Source organism: Oryza glaberrima, chromosome 12 (assembly GCF_000147395.1).
Source record: "Oryza glaberrima chromosome 12, OglaRS2, whole genome shotgun sequence".
Classification (NCBI taxonomy): Eukaryota; Viridiplantae; Streptophyta; class Magnoliopsida; order Poales; family Poaceae; genus Oryza; species Oryza glaberrima.
Window position 1 is genome coordinate 8,279,877 of NC_068337.1, and position 12,681 is coordinate 8,292,557.

The window sequence follows — 12,681 nt, forward strand, 5'->3', positions numbered from 1 at the left end:
GGGAGGATGCCCTCCTAGCCACTTGAAGCATGTGTGGTGGAGAGAAGAGGGGAAACACACGCGCGCGCTCGCTCGCTCGCCTCGCCTGGGCAGGGCAGGCGGCGCGCGTGCACGACGTACGCGTCGAATGGTCCAAAAAATTGGCTTCTCACCCTTGCGCAGATGCAGCCTCCTTTTGCAGTTTTGTTTTGCTACAAATTCGGATTCGTTTTTGTTTTGGAAACGTTCCGAAAAATTCGGTGCGTGCAAACAGCGTGGAGTCCGAATAAGTTACGCGCGACTTATCCGGTTCGGTTACGCGCAGTAGAGATCGTGCGGGCGCCCTGATCAAGCGACCCTTCTCTATATAAACCGACCTGCCGTCTTCACGGAACACACGCGAAATCAATCTAGGGTTTGCCTCCTACTCTGTACTGCACCGTCGCTCGTAGACTACTCCATCTCGCTCGCCGGCGTGCACCGGCGATCGGGAGAGCAGGTCTCCGGAACCTTTGCCTTCGATGTCCTGCACCGGGAGAAGGCGGCAATAAGGTTTTTGGGAAGCGCTACGCGCGACTGCTCCCTGTTCGTTCGCGACGGCTCGCCTTCCTCTTCGCTCGCGTGTTTCGTGCCTTCGTAGACGCCTGCGAAAAGTTTCGACCAAGCAGCCGGTCTTTCTGTCACCTCGGTACGTGTTCAATATGTTGCGCATATTTGATCTGTTCATGTTATACTGTGTAGCTTACATGTGTAGATCTAATGATGCGTTCATGCTAGTTTTCATCTGTAATGTCATGATTTATTTATGGAATAGATTAAATCATTATATGCCTATAATCTCAACAACAATTGCCTACTATAGCTCTTCAGTCTACTGCTGTTAAGGTGGCTAATCGGGAGACTCTCTCTTGTTCAGCTCAAGTTCCCCAATTTGCTTGGTGGATTCAAGGGCATGAGTTTTCTTTCCCTTTGAGGGTTTTACATATGGGTGGTTATGATGTGGTGTTAGGGATGAATTGGTTATCTCAATTCAGCCCTATGACCTGTGATTGGGCAGCCAAGCAGTTGCAGTTCTGTTTATCTCAATTCAGCCCTATGTCCTGTGATTGGGCAGCCAAGCAGTTGCAGTTCTGTTATAAAGGCTCAGTGATTTCTCTGCAGGGTATGCAGATTCCTCCTAAATTCAGTCCTGTCAGTGAAGTTTATGCTGTTCAGGTTCTGAAATGGACTAAAGGCAATGATGTTTGGGCCATGGCTGCTGTGGAACCATCTGTTACAGTGCCATCTTCTTCTTCTCAGGATTCTGAAATTCAGTTGTTATTACGAGAATTTCAGTCTGTTTTTCAGGAATCAATTCCTTGCCTCCCCCACAGAGTTCTGAATCATGCTATTGCATTGGTGCCCAATCCTATGCCAGTTAATGCTCGACCATATCGGTATTCTCCTGCTCAAAAAGATGAGATAGAAAGGCAAGTTTCTGGCATGTTAGCTGCTGGGTTAATCTCTCCCAGCTGCAGTCCCTTTGCATCTCCTGTTATTTTAGTGAAGAAAAAGGACAATTCCTGGCGCTTTTGTGTTGATTACCACAGGTTGAATGATCTTACTGTCAAAAATAAGTTTCCCTTACCTGTGGTTGATGAGTTACTTGATGAGTTGGCTGGTACCACTTACTTTTCTAAATTAGATCTGCGCAGTGGGTATCATCAGATTAGGAGACAAGAATCTGACGAGTATAAAACTGCCTTTAAAACTCATCATGGACATTTTCAATTTCGTGTGATGCCCTTTGGTCTCACCAATGCCCCAGCTACCTTTCAATGTCTCATAAATTCAATTTTTGCCCATTTTCTGCATAGATTTGTCTTGGTTTTCATGGATGATATACTGGTGTATAGCAAGTCTTGGGCTGATCACCTTCATCACCTACGTTGTGTTTTACAGTTACCGCAACAACATCAACTTTGTGCCAAGTTGTCTAAGTGTTCTTTTGCAGCCCCACAGTTGGAGTATTTGTGACATATTATCTCAGCTGCTGGTGTTGCAACTGACTCTGAAAATATTAGAGTAATGTTGCAGTGGCCTGTGCCAACTAATCTCACTAAGCTCAGGGGGTTTTTAGGCCTTACTAGTTATTATCGCAAATTTATTAAGCATTATGGCATCCTGGCAAAACCTCTGACAACCTTACTAAAGAAGAATACCAAGTTTGTGTGGTCAGATAAGTCTCAGCAAGCATTTGATGAACTGAAGCATGCTATGACTACTGCTCCAGTTCTTGTGCTTCCTGATTTTTACCAAGCCCTTCACTATTGAAACTGATGCTTGTTCTTCAGGCATTGGTGCTGTTCTCTGTCAGGAGGGCCATCCAGTGGCTTTTTACAGTAAAGCATTGGGAGTTAATAATCAGATTTTATCTATTTATGAAAAGGAGTTCTTGGCTATCATGATGGTTGTGGGTAAGTGGAGACCATATTTGTTGGGGGCCCTTTTGTTATCAAAACAGACATCAGTCCTATGTCATTTGGATGATCTGATTTTGGGTTCTGAGTTGCAAAGGAAGGCTATGACCAAATTGATTGGTCTGCAGTATCGATTTCAGTAAAAAAGGGGTCTGAAAACTGATCTGCTGATGCTCTTTCTTGTGTGGGCCATTTTTTTCTATGTACATTCTATTTCAGTAGTTCAGCCTGTGTGGGTGCAGGAAGTGGTTAACTCCTATGTGGTGGATTCCCAGGCTCAATCCTTGCTCACTGAATTAGCTGTTGCCTCTTCTAATGCCCAGGGTTATTCCTTGTCTCATGGTTTGATCAGGAAGAAGGGCAGGATTTGGCTGGGCACTAATTCTGCTTTACATACTAAGGTCATTTCTGCCATCCATGACTCAGCTATTGGGGGCCATTTTGGCATTCAGGCCACATATCAGAGAGTAAAGAAATTATTTGTTTGGAGGGATCTGAAGCAGTCAGTGGAAGAATTTGTTCAGCAATGCACTGTTTGTCAGAAGGCCAAACATGAACATTGCTCTTATCCTGGGTTATTACAACCTTTACCAATTCCTTCAGGGGTTTGGCAAGATATCTCTATGGATTTTATTGAGAGTCTTCCTGTGTCTAAAGGTAGTGATGTCACTTTGGTCGTGGTGGATCGATTTACTAAGTATGCACATTTTTTGCCATTGAAACACCCATTTTCTGCACTGCAAGTGGCTGAAAGTTATCTGAATCGAGTAGCTTCTTTGTATGGCATGCCCAAATCTACTGTGTCTGATCATGAGAAAATCTTCACTAGTCATTTTTGGTAGTATTTGTGTCGTAGGCTCTTCGGACCTTCCATTATATTTGAGAGATGAAGTGAATAATTCAAGTCATCGAACAAGCATAATGAAACATCCGACGCCTCGAGAGAGAAATATTGGAGACATTGCTGAGCCTTTAGCCTGCCAGTCAACTTCAGCCTGAGATGTGCCCGTCAAACCACTCGAAGGCGGCGACCAGATGTGTTACACATTCAGGAGACTCGACAAAAATGGCTAAAGATCTACAACCTCTCAAATATTTCTAACTCATACTCATGTAAATCTAGTTCCCAGGATGTGCACTAGATTCACACTTTCATCTTAAGAATAATTATACATAGCAAACACAACTAAGATGAAAGAAACTTAAGACTTACAACAACTTAATAATTACATAGGCCGACCGGCCAAATAGACCTATTAGAGAACAGCGGAAGCTTGACTACCCAATCACAAGCACACCGACTAGGGGTTTACCCCATTAAGTTCTCAACCTAGAAGAAGCAATCGGAACCCGCATCACTCAAAGACTAAGACTAAACCTGCAAACAAAAGGTTATATCAACAGCAAGAGTCAGTACATTAAAGTACTGGCAAGCACAAGTCAATCCTACCATACTACATGTAAGGCATATATTCATAAAAAGGCAATATGTAGTTCAATTTCAGCATAAAGCAAGTTTTGTTTCGCAATTCTTTTGTAAAGGAGTTGATGCTTCAATTAACAAAACAAATTTTAAGTTTCAATATTAAGTTCATCATAATTCCATCATAATCAATCTCTTATTGCCATACTTAACAATAAGTCATAATGTATCACCACACACACAACTCAACACATTTATCAATTTCAAACCAATGTCACATGATCACATTTTTAAAACATAGTCTATACTCATGACACATCACCAAAGCGCTCATGACCGTGAGCACGGCTAATCGATTAGTTTAAAGAACTCTGCAGAGTTTGTACAGCTTTACCCACATGATATGAATTCTCTAGTTTATTTTAAGTTTGCAAGACTCCACCACACTCTTCATGTTGAATGTGATCTAGAGGTCATAACGAAGCCTTTACACTACTTAGAGCCTAGCCTTGCACCAGCACGATACGTGTTCCTCCATCCTAGGCATACTTGGAATATGCCTAGAACCATTAAGTGGCGGGCCCACGCCTTAAACTTAACGCCGTGGTGGCGGACACGACGGGAACCCATCACATGGCACAATACCGTTGTATTGGACACGCTTAGTCACCTAAACTACCACGTCGGGGTAAATAGGAAGCTCCTCTGAATTATATGAACTCATACACACCGGCCTACCAAAATGCAAGGCTAGTCCTAAATAGATTAATTAGCTTAGGCCATCCCATACTAGCACATGTGGATGTACGAATAACTTTAAATGGGTGACACAAGTTCGGTCCTTATGGACTTGGGCAAACACTCCCCCTATCGGTATGCAACTAACACCATATGCACACCACTTGCCGCCCAAGTATAAAATCACATTTTACATATTTTAGTTCGCAAATACCCATCATATTCATTTTATTCCAGCAAAGGTTCAAGTATCAAAACCACATTTTAATTATAGATGGAATGAGCATCTGCATAGTTCTAAGCATGGCTAAGCAAGTAGTTGCACATAGAGCATATATAAACCCATTTGAGCACAAAGACTGTACTCTAACCATTTCTAGCTATTCAAATAGCAAGAGGATCAATTATTCAAGGTGGGATATGCAGCAAATAGGTCATAACTACCTTAACCCAATTTTAAATACCGATATAGTCTAAGTTCACATGCAACTTTGCAAACAAACATTTTCATTCCTCAAATCATGGGATTTAATGTGTTCAAAGGATGGGAGGAGAAAACTTGCCTTGATCAGATAAATGTTAGCACCTAATCCACTCCTTCACCGATTATGCAATTATCTAGATAAAGGATACGATATGCAATTAAACACTAAAAGAGCTGAAAATTCAAAATGCTCTGAAATGCATGATTTATGCATAGTGGGTTGGTACTGATCCAAAATGAATTTAGGTGAAAGAATTTTTATTTTATCTTATTCCATTAGGGAGTTATGAATTTTTAGAAGTTTTATCGGTTTATAGAAGTATAGTCTTAGGTAGTGTTATGAAATACTTTTGTAAAGTGATTTTTATTAGATTAGACTTCACAGGGGTGTGGAGATGTGTTTTCTAAGACTAACACATTTGGTTTCACAATTTTTGGAGTTATAATGATTTTCTTATAGATTTTACAAGTTACAACGTGTTTTAGGCATATAGTGTTTTATATGTTCATGACTTTTGAGTTATAGGTTCAGAACATGCTACTTCCTGTTTAAGTTGAATAAAAGGAAAATTTTGGTTAACTAAAACATTTTTATTTCACATGTTTATGGTCTTTACTACTATGATTCATATTTTATAAACTAGAGATGCTCTAATCTAAACTAGCAATATATTATATTAACCTAGAAATTGTCTAAGTTTTAGTGGATGAGGATGGTTTCACTGGTCAATCAAGTTTTTATTTAGGTTTAATTAGACCTAAAGTGTATATATACTTATACATGTTTATGTATTACTTAAACAACACTGTGTTTAAATTCTTATTTCACTAAGTTAAGGTTTTGATCTATGTTCTCTACAAAAGGTGCCAAATTTTATTTTACTATGTTTAAGATAACTATTTGCTGGTTCTATGGAAACTTTGTTCATTTCATTTGGACTAAAAATGAATTTTCTACAAGTTTTACAAATTAAAGGCTGCTCTATGTTAGTAAATCCTTATATGAATATTTAGAGACTTTTACTACACAGTAAGTATATAATCTTATTTCATAACATGGAAATACATGTTTTGATGATCCTACAGAACTTAAGTTTATTCAAATTGAAGCTAAATTGGGTTCTACATGAATTTCTAAAGTTTAGCTTATCTAAAACTAATCATTTTAGATATAATAGTTTTAGAGGCATTTGATGCAAAGTAAGTAATTACTTTTATTTCACCTAATCAGAGAGTGCATGATGATGAATCTGCAGTTTTTGAGTTTGTTTCAAAATGAGTTGAGATGAATTTTCTATGTATTTTATAAGTTTGTACATGTTTTATGTATGACCTATCTTAGATAAATTTTAGAGACATTATTTGTACAGTGAGTGTCAAGTTTTATACTCCTGGAATAAAGTTCATAACTTCAAGAATCTACAGCAACTGGAATCACTTCAAAATGAGTTATATTTGATTTTATATAGATTTTACAACTTTGTGCATTTTTCTGCTAAACATATATTTGTTTGGGCATTTTCTTAATTATTCTTCAGATTTTAAAGGATGGGGTCCACATGGCTGTGAGGGACCAATATGCACAAAGGCCCTTGAGGTTTCTAGGAATCAACCCGCAGTCCTAGGCCCATATGTCAGTGTGTTTCTACAATTGTAAACGGATCCCTGCACTTAATCTAATTCACGGAAGTCATCCCTCTGCTCTAGACAGAGCAGAGCTAGCCATGGCTGAGCTCAATCTCGAGCTCGCCGGCGGCAAACGGTGGCTCGTTTGAGGTTGAGGTCAAGAGATAAAATGAAGAGCAAGCTCTCGCGATTCCACTCTAGTTTTCTTGGTTAGAGGACATCGGAGTAGCGCCGATGGCGAGTGTGAGCGGCGGTGGTTCTTGGGGTGAAAGTGCATGTTGTTAAGAACCCACACTGAAATCTCAACAGGTAGTATCCAATACATCAATGGAGGATTAAGGTGGAATCGAGATGGAGAAAACTATGGCATACAAGCTGAGTAGAAGGTTCTAGTAGCTTCTAGACAAGTAGAGAAAGAGGAAGGGTAGAGAGGAAGATCGACAAGGGAGCCCACCGGCTGCCCAAGTCGCCGCCGCCGCCGCCGTTGCCGGTTCGATCGATCTGTTCGATGGCCTCCTCCTCTGTAGGATTTGTTTCCTTATAGTTGCTCCCAGCTGAGTGGGCTGAGGCTAGCAGCCCACATAAGCCCAGGTCCATGACATTCCCCCTTCCTTAAATTTAGGCTTGTCCCCAAGCCGCTTAATGAGAACCACCAGGATCCCATGGTATTTGTAGATCAGGTGCACTAAGACAGATTTCATCACTTTGATTTATGCACTGCCTCTGAACATATTTTGGATGAACAGGCCACATCTTTAATCTTGTTGGATCAGACTCTTCCAAGTTTCTATCCAAGATATCCATAGCCGCAGCTTGTTTGACACTGATCAGAAACACCACAAAACAGAACTGTAATTTCCGCACAAACCCACAATTCCAACAATACAGTGTCCATGAGAATTCCTTCCAAACTTGACCAGCTAGTGGCACTGGGATAGAGTTGGTAAATGAGGTACTTGCTGCAATGGTGACAGTCATGCTATAGCCCTTACTTTTGATAAAACTAGCACTCTGATAAACCTAAACTGTAACAAACTCCTCTTTATGGACTATCAATTGCTCATATGAGAATTCTTGGTCCTTAGTATACAGCAGGTACTCATCTATTTCACCATCTTCAAGTGTTATTTTGCATGATGATTTGCAGCTCTCAGATATAGTCCAATCCACACTAATTAGATGGGTAGCACTAGAAGACAACAAACATCCCAAAGACCACAATATTCTTCTCACATAATTCCAGTTCATCCAACTAGGAACAACAGAGTAATCTTCCTTTAACCTTGCCCATAACCTTTTGACTGCTAACAGATATTTGCTTCCATAGGAGATAGTTGCTCTTGCCCAATAATTTTCCTTCCCCAAATACTGTGTATAGGGCCTCAGATCAATTGGTTTGAATTGGACAATGATGCTCCAGCCAAGTTTCGGCAGCTCCCTCTGTAACAATAGCTCATACATCTGTCTCAATTGATTCCACTGAAGAATACACTCAGATCTGCATAGTAACTGTTGAAGCTCTGTCCAATTAGCACCCCAAGAAATGGCAGAGTAAAAATCTTGCCCTTTTGTAGCCCATGAACTAAACACCTTAAGTTTCCACTGCTCAAGCAATAACTTTAGCTCAGCCATCACATTAACATGAGAGGGAACTGACCGGCAGTAGTTTTGGTTTCAACAGTCCATCACTAATATTGCTCTGAACCCAAATTGGAATTGGAATAGTCCAACACTGAGCATGCCAATGGATTCTTTGATCACGTGAATGTACAATGGTAGCTTCTGTAGAAAGCTGCTTGCAACAAAAATAAAGATGCCAAAAGTTCCAGCATGCCCTTAGTCTTATCATGCACAAACCAAGTTCTTTATCAATGACTCCCATTTGTTCCATCTGAAACGACTTGAAGTGATTTTGAGATAACTCGCCAGAATTACCAAAACTAAACAAGCACCCGCACCATATATTAGGTGATGGCCAAGGTGGTAGAAACTTCGCCACACCTCTTCTGCCTTGGCTCAACCATGGACCAGGCCATGGCGAAGGTTGAGGACCCGAGAACACCCTAGCCTTGTACACTGCAACTGCGGCTGTCCGGGATGGCAATGGTGCATATCCAGTAATGTGTATTGAGCCCAAGGCAGTGACACTTTTGGTAGCAATTGTAGTGTAGTTGAACCACATGTAACTGAAGTTTGTGGGCATAGATGTGAGCCTTGTAGTAGCCACAGTGTACTCAACCCAATCGTTGGTGGCCACATTATCCTCTTCACCACCAGTCGATAGCTCCTCACATATTATCAAACACTTTGTGGGCATCACTGTGACGAGTTTGCTGTTGATGAATGATCTTGGTGAGAAGGCTTCAACTATTGCATCTGATCCTGGAACACCCTCGGATACACATGTGTTGGTCAGCGATACAACCATAGCTTGTTCAGTGCCACCCTTGATGTTGAGGCCGACCGTCGAACACTTGGTGGGCGCTGAAGGAGATTCCTGGGGTGGTGGAGATGCAACAGCCTCAGTAGTAGGGGTGAGCTCCTCAGTGAAAGTATTGTATTCCTCAGCCCCATTGATTCCCCCATCTAGCTTCACACCAAACATCTCCAATAACCGATCTAGCTTCTCATCTATTCTGCGCTCAGCATCCCGCAATTCATGTATCAAATGTAGCGCCTCTTCCCTAGTTACCTTCTCCTTGCTCATGACGAGAAGAACTTCTTCTTCGGACACTGCATATCGGCTAGGCATTTCATCGAACAGGTGACAGGCGCTGCTCGGGTGAACACCTCCCCAACCCAATTCCTCCTCCCTCTTGAATGACTGCCTCCCAAACACCTCCATGAGAAGAATCCCAGTGAACCGAACAGCTCTGATACCAATTTGTTAAGAACCCACACTCAAATCTCAACAGGTAGTATCCAATACACCAATGGAGGATTAAGGTGGAATCGAGATGGAGAAAACTATGGCATACAAGCTGAGTAGAAGATTCTAGCAGCTTCTAGACAAGTAGAGAAAGAGGAAGGGTAGAGAGGAAGATCGACAAGGGAGCCCACCGGCTGCCCAAGTCGCCGCCGCCGCCGCCGCCGCCGTTGCCGGTTCGATCGATCTGTTCGATGGCCTCCTCCTCTGTAGGATTTGTTTCCTTATAGTTGCTCCCAGCCGAGTGGGCTGAGGCTAGCAGCCCGCATAAGCCCAGGTCCATGACATGTGTGCATGGAAGTCGATTCCGAACGAAAAGGATGCATGCATGTGGTATTCTAGCCTTCAGGATGCTCACCGTGGGTCGAGCTAGGGTTGTCGAGGTCTTGACGGCAGCGGTGACTTGTGGAATGGCTCGGCGACGGCGCTCCTCCTCGGGTGAACGACGACGGCTCGAACGGGACAATGAGCTGCTTCAAGCAAGCATGCACGAGAGTTGTGAGGTCAAGGAGATGGTGTATGCGCAAGGAATTGAACAATGGCTCACCGAGGCAGCGGTAATCGATGATGACGGCGGAGGCGATTCTAGATCGGTGCCGGTGAAGAAAAGATGCGCTCTCCGAGTCCTTCACATCTCCGGCTGGGGTTCTTGAGGCGTATTGAAGAGGAGGTTGAGGCGATGACGATGGCGCAGCGGCTTGCTCCGAGGTGGTCGAGAATGGCCGGACGACGACGATGGTTGAAGCGGCGGCGCTCCTGTGCGTGCTCCAGGGCGTTGTCGGCGTGGCTTGCGTTCCCGGCGATGCACTGTACGAGAGGGGTTTAGGTCAAAAGAGGAAATTCTCGGCATTGTGTGGAGAGATGGGAACGCGAAAGAGATGGAGGTGACCTTGACTCAAACGGAGATGGCGAAGGTCGTCGTCACTACGACCGGCGGCGAGGTTGAGGATGACGGAGAGGCTGAGGACCTCTCCCTCGGCTTCTTCAGCTCCAGAGTAATGTGTGGAGTTGGGCGACTTGGTCTGGAGGAGATGGAGGCATGACTCAGTGACTTGAAGGCGTCGACATGTCGTCACCACGCGTCGACGCGTCCAGGACTCGGTCAGCTCTCGATCTCTCCCTCTCTGTGTTTCTTGGTCGGCTGAGGATGAGGGACAGAGGAAGGGCGACCTGGAGAGGCTGCCAGGTGGGGCCAAGTCGATGGAAGCTAGGCTAGGAAGAGAGGTATGGGTAGTAGTTTGGGTAGACTTAGTTTTTGGATAATTTTCGGAATTATTTCTTCCCCCTAAGTTTGCAACTCAATATCTTAATATGTGGACCAGAAGAATTAGTGTAGATTTTATTGGTGGTAGATGTTTATATCTACATTCCATTTTCTTTGATTGCACTTAAAAATAATGGGTAGACTGCTCACAGAATTTAAACAAAGATGGGCTATTAGAAAGCTAGATTGAATTTTTAGGAGGCTTAAACAAGGAGGAAAGTTCTAGAAAAATTATATTTAGGCATGATAAATAATCTAGTATTTGAATAAATTATTTTCCATGTTCACTTATGAGCAGTTAAATGTACTTTTGGATGAAGTATGGCTTTAGCCGATTAAAATTTAATTTGATTCCTTTTAGTTTTCTGCTTTGACTGATTAATTTGTGGTATTAAACTTAGTTATTAACTTGTACCAATATTACAGTGAATTGCTTGTGCTAAACATTGGGTATCTAATTTTTTTCCATGATTTTAACTTGCACATAATATTTTAGAGAATTAGGATTACTTTACTTTGTATATGTGTTCCCACTTCATAATTGCACCTCATATTGTTACAGGGATTACATTAAACTTCTTTTGGGCTGAGAAGATGATATTTAAGTTTAATATTAAGTCCGCATGTTATCACCCAAGATTAACTATAGGTTTGTTTAGTAATTTTAACCCTTTTAATTTATGCTTATGAGACCTATTATGAAAAGCGAGCCCAAAATCCAAATGCACAAGGGACTCGAGCCTAGGCATGCATTATGCACATTTCTAGTCTAATGTTGGGAATGAAAAGGTTTTATTTTGTTCTCAAATTTTAATCATGCAATGGTTTAAGTTGGTCATCACCTAAATTAAAACGGAAATTTTTGGCTCTCAAAAATTGGAGAAGTTAACCTCTAACTATTTTAACAAGAAATTTTAAGTCCTAGAATTTCGGGTATGTTACAATTTGATCAAGAGATTTGGCATTCCTTTGAATCTAACTACTGCGTATCATCCCCAGTCAGACAGACAGACTGAGCGGGTAAACCAGAGGTTGGAAATGTACTTACATTGTGCTGTGGCTTCAGCCCCCACTAAATGGAGTTCCTGGCTTCCTTTGGCTCCGTACTGGTACAATATTAGTTTTCATTCAGCATTGAAGTGATCTCCCCACAAGGCTTTATAGCAGTGATCCCACCTATGGTCTTTTGCCTTAAGTACCTGAGCCTGACGAAGATGGTGACATTGGTGCTACTGCTCTACTGCAAGAACATGCTCTGTTTTCATCTATGTTGCAACATCATCTGGCTCGCGCTCAGAACCATATGAAACAGTTAGCGGATGCAAAGCGCACTGCTCGTTCTTTTTAAGTTGGTACTCTTGATATTACAGCCATATGCTCAGCGCTCAGTGGTCTCTCGTCCCTTTCCTAAATTGGCATTCAAGTATTTTGGGTCCTTTGAAATCTTGCAGGCAATTGGCTCGGTGGCCATTCATCCGGTGTTCCATGTGTCCCAGTTAAAGCAATTTGTTCCTGACAATAAACCGATGTGCTCTCAGTTGTCCACGGCTGATCAACTGGATATTGCCAATTTCATTCCTTCTGAAGTTTTGGATCGGCGAATGGTGAAGAAGCACAATGCTGCCGTGGTCCAGTTCTTAGCATGTTGGGGTTCTCTTCCTGCTGCTTTGGCCACCTGGGAGGATGCTGACGTTGTTCGCACTAGATTTTCGGATGCTATCCCTTGGGGACAAGCTCCAATTCCAGGGGGGAGGGGCAACTGTTATGCCTGTGCCGGATGAG

The 12,681-nt window shown here is 42.4% G+C and overlaps 1 pseudogene; it reads right to left on the minus strand.

Moving 5' to 3' along the window:
• Nucleotides 1-5,185: 5,185 nt before the first annotated feature.
• On the minus strand, nt 5,186-10,485 carry LOC127756880 (uncharacterized; annotated as a pseudogene).
• Nucleotides 10,486-12,681: the final 2,196 nt, after the last annotated feature.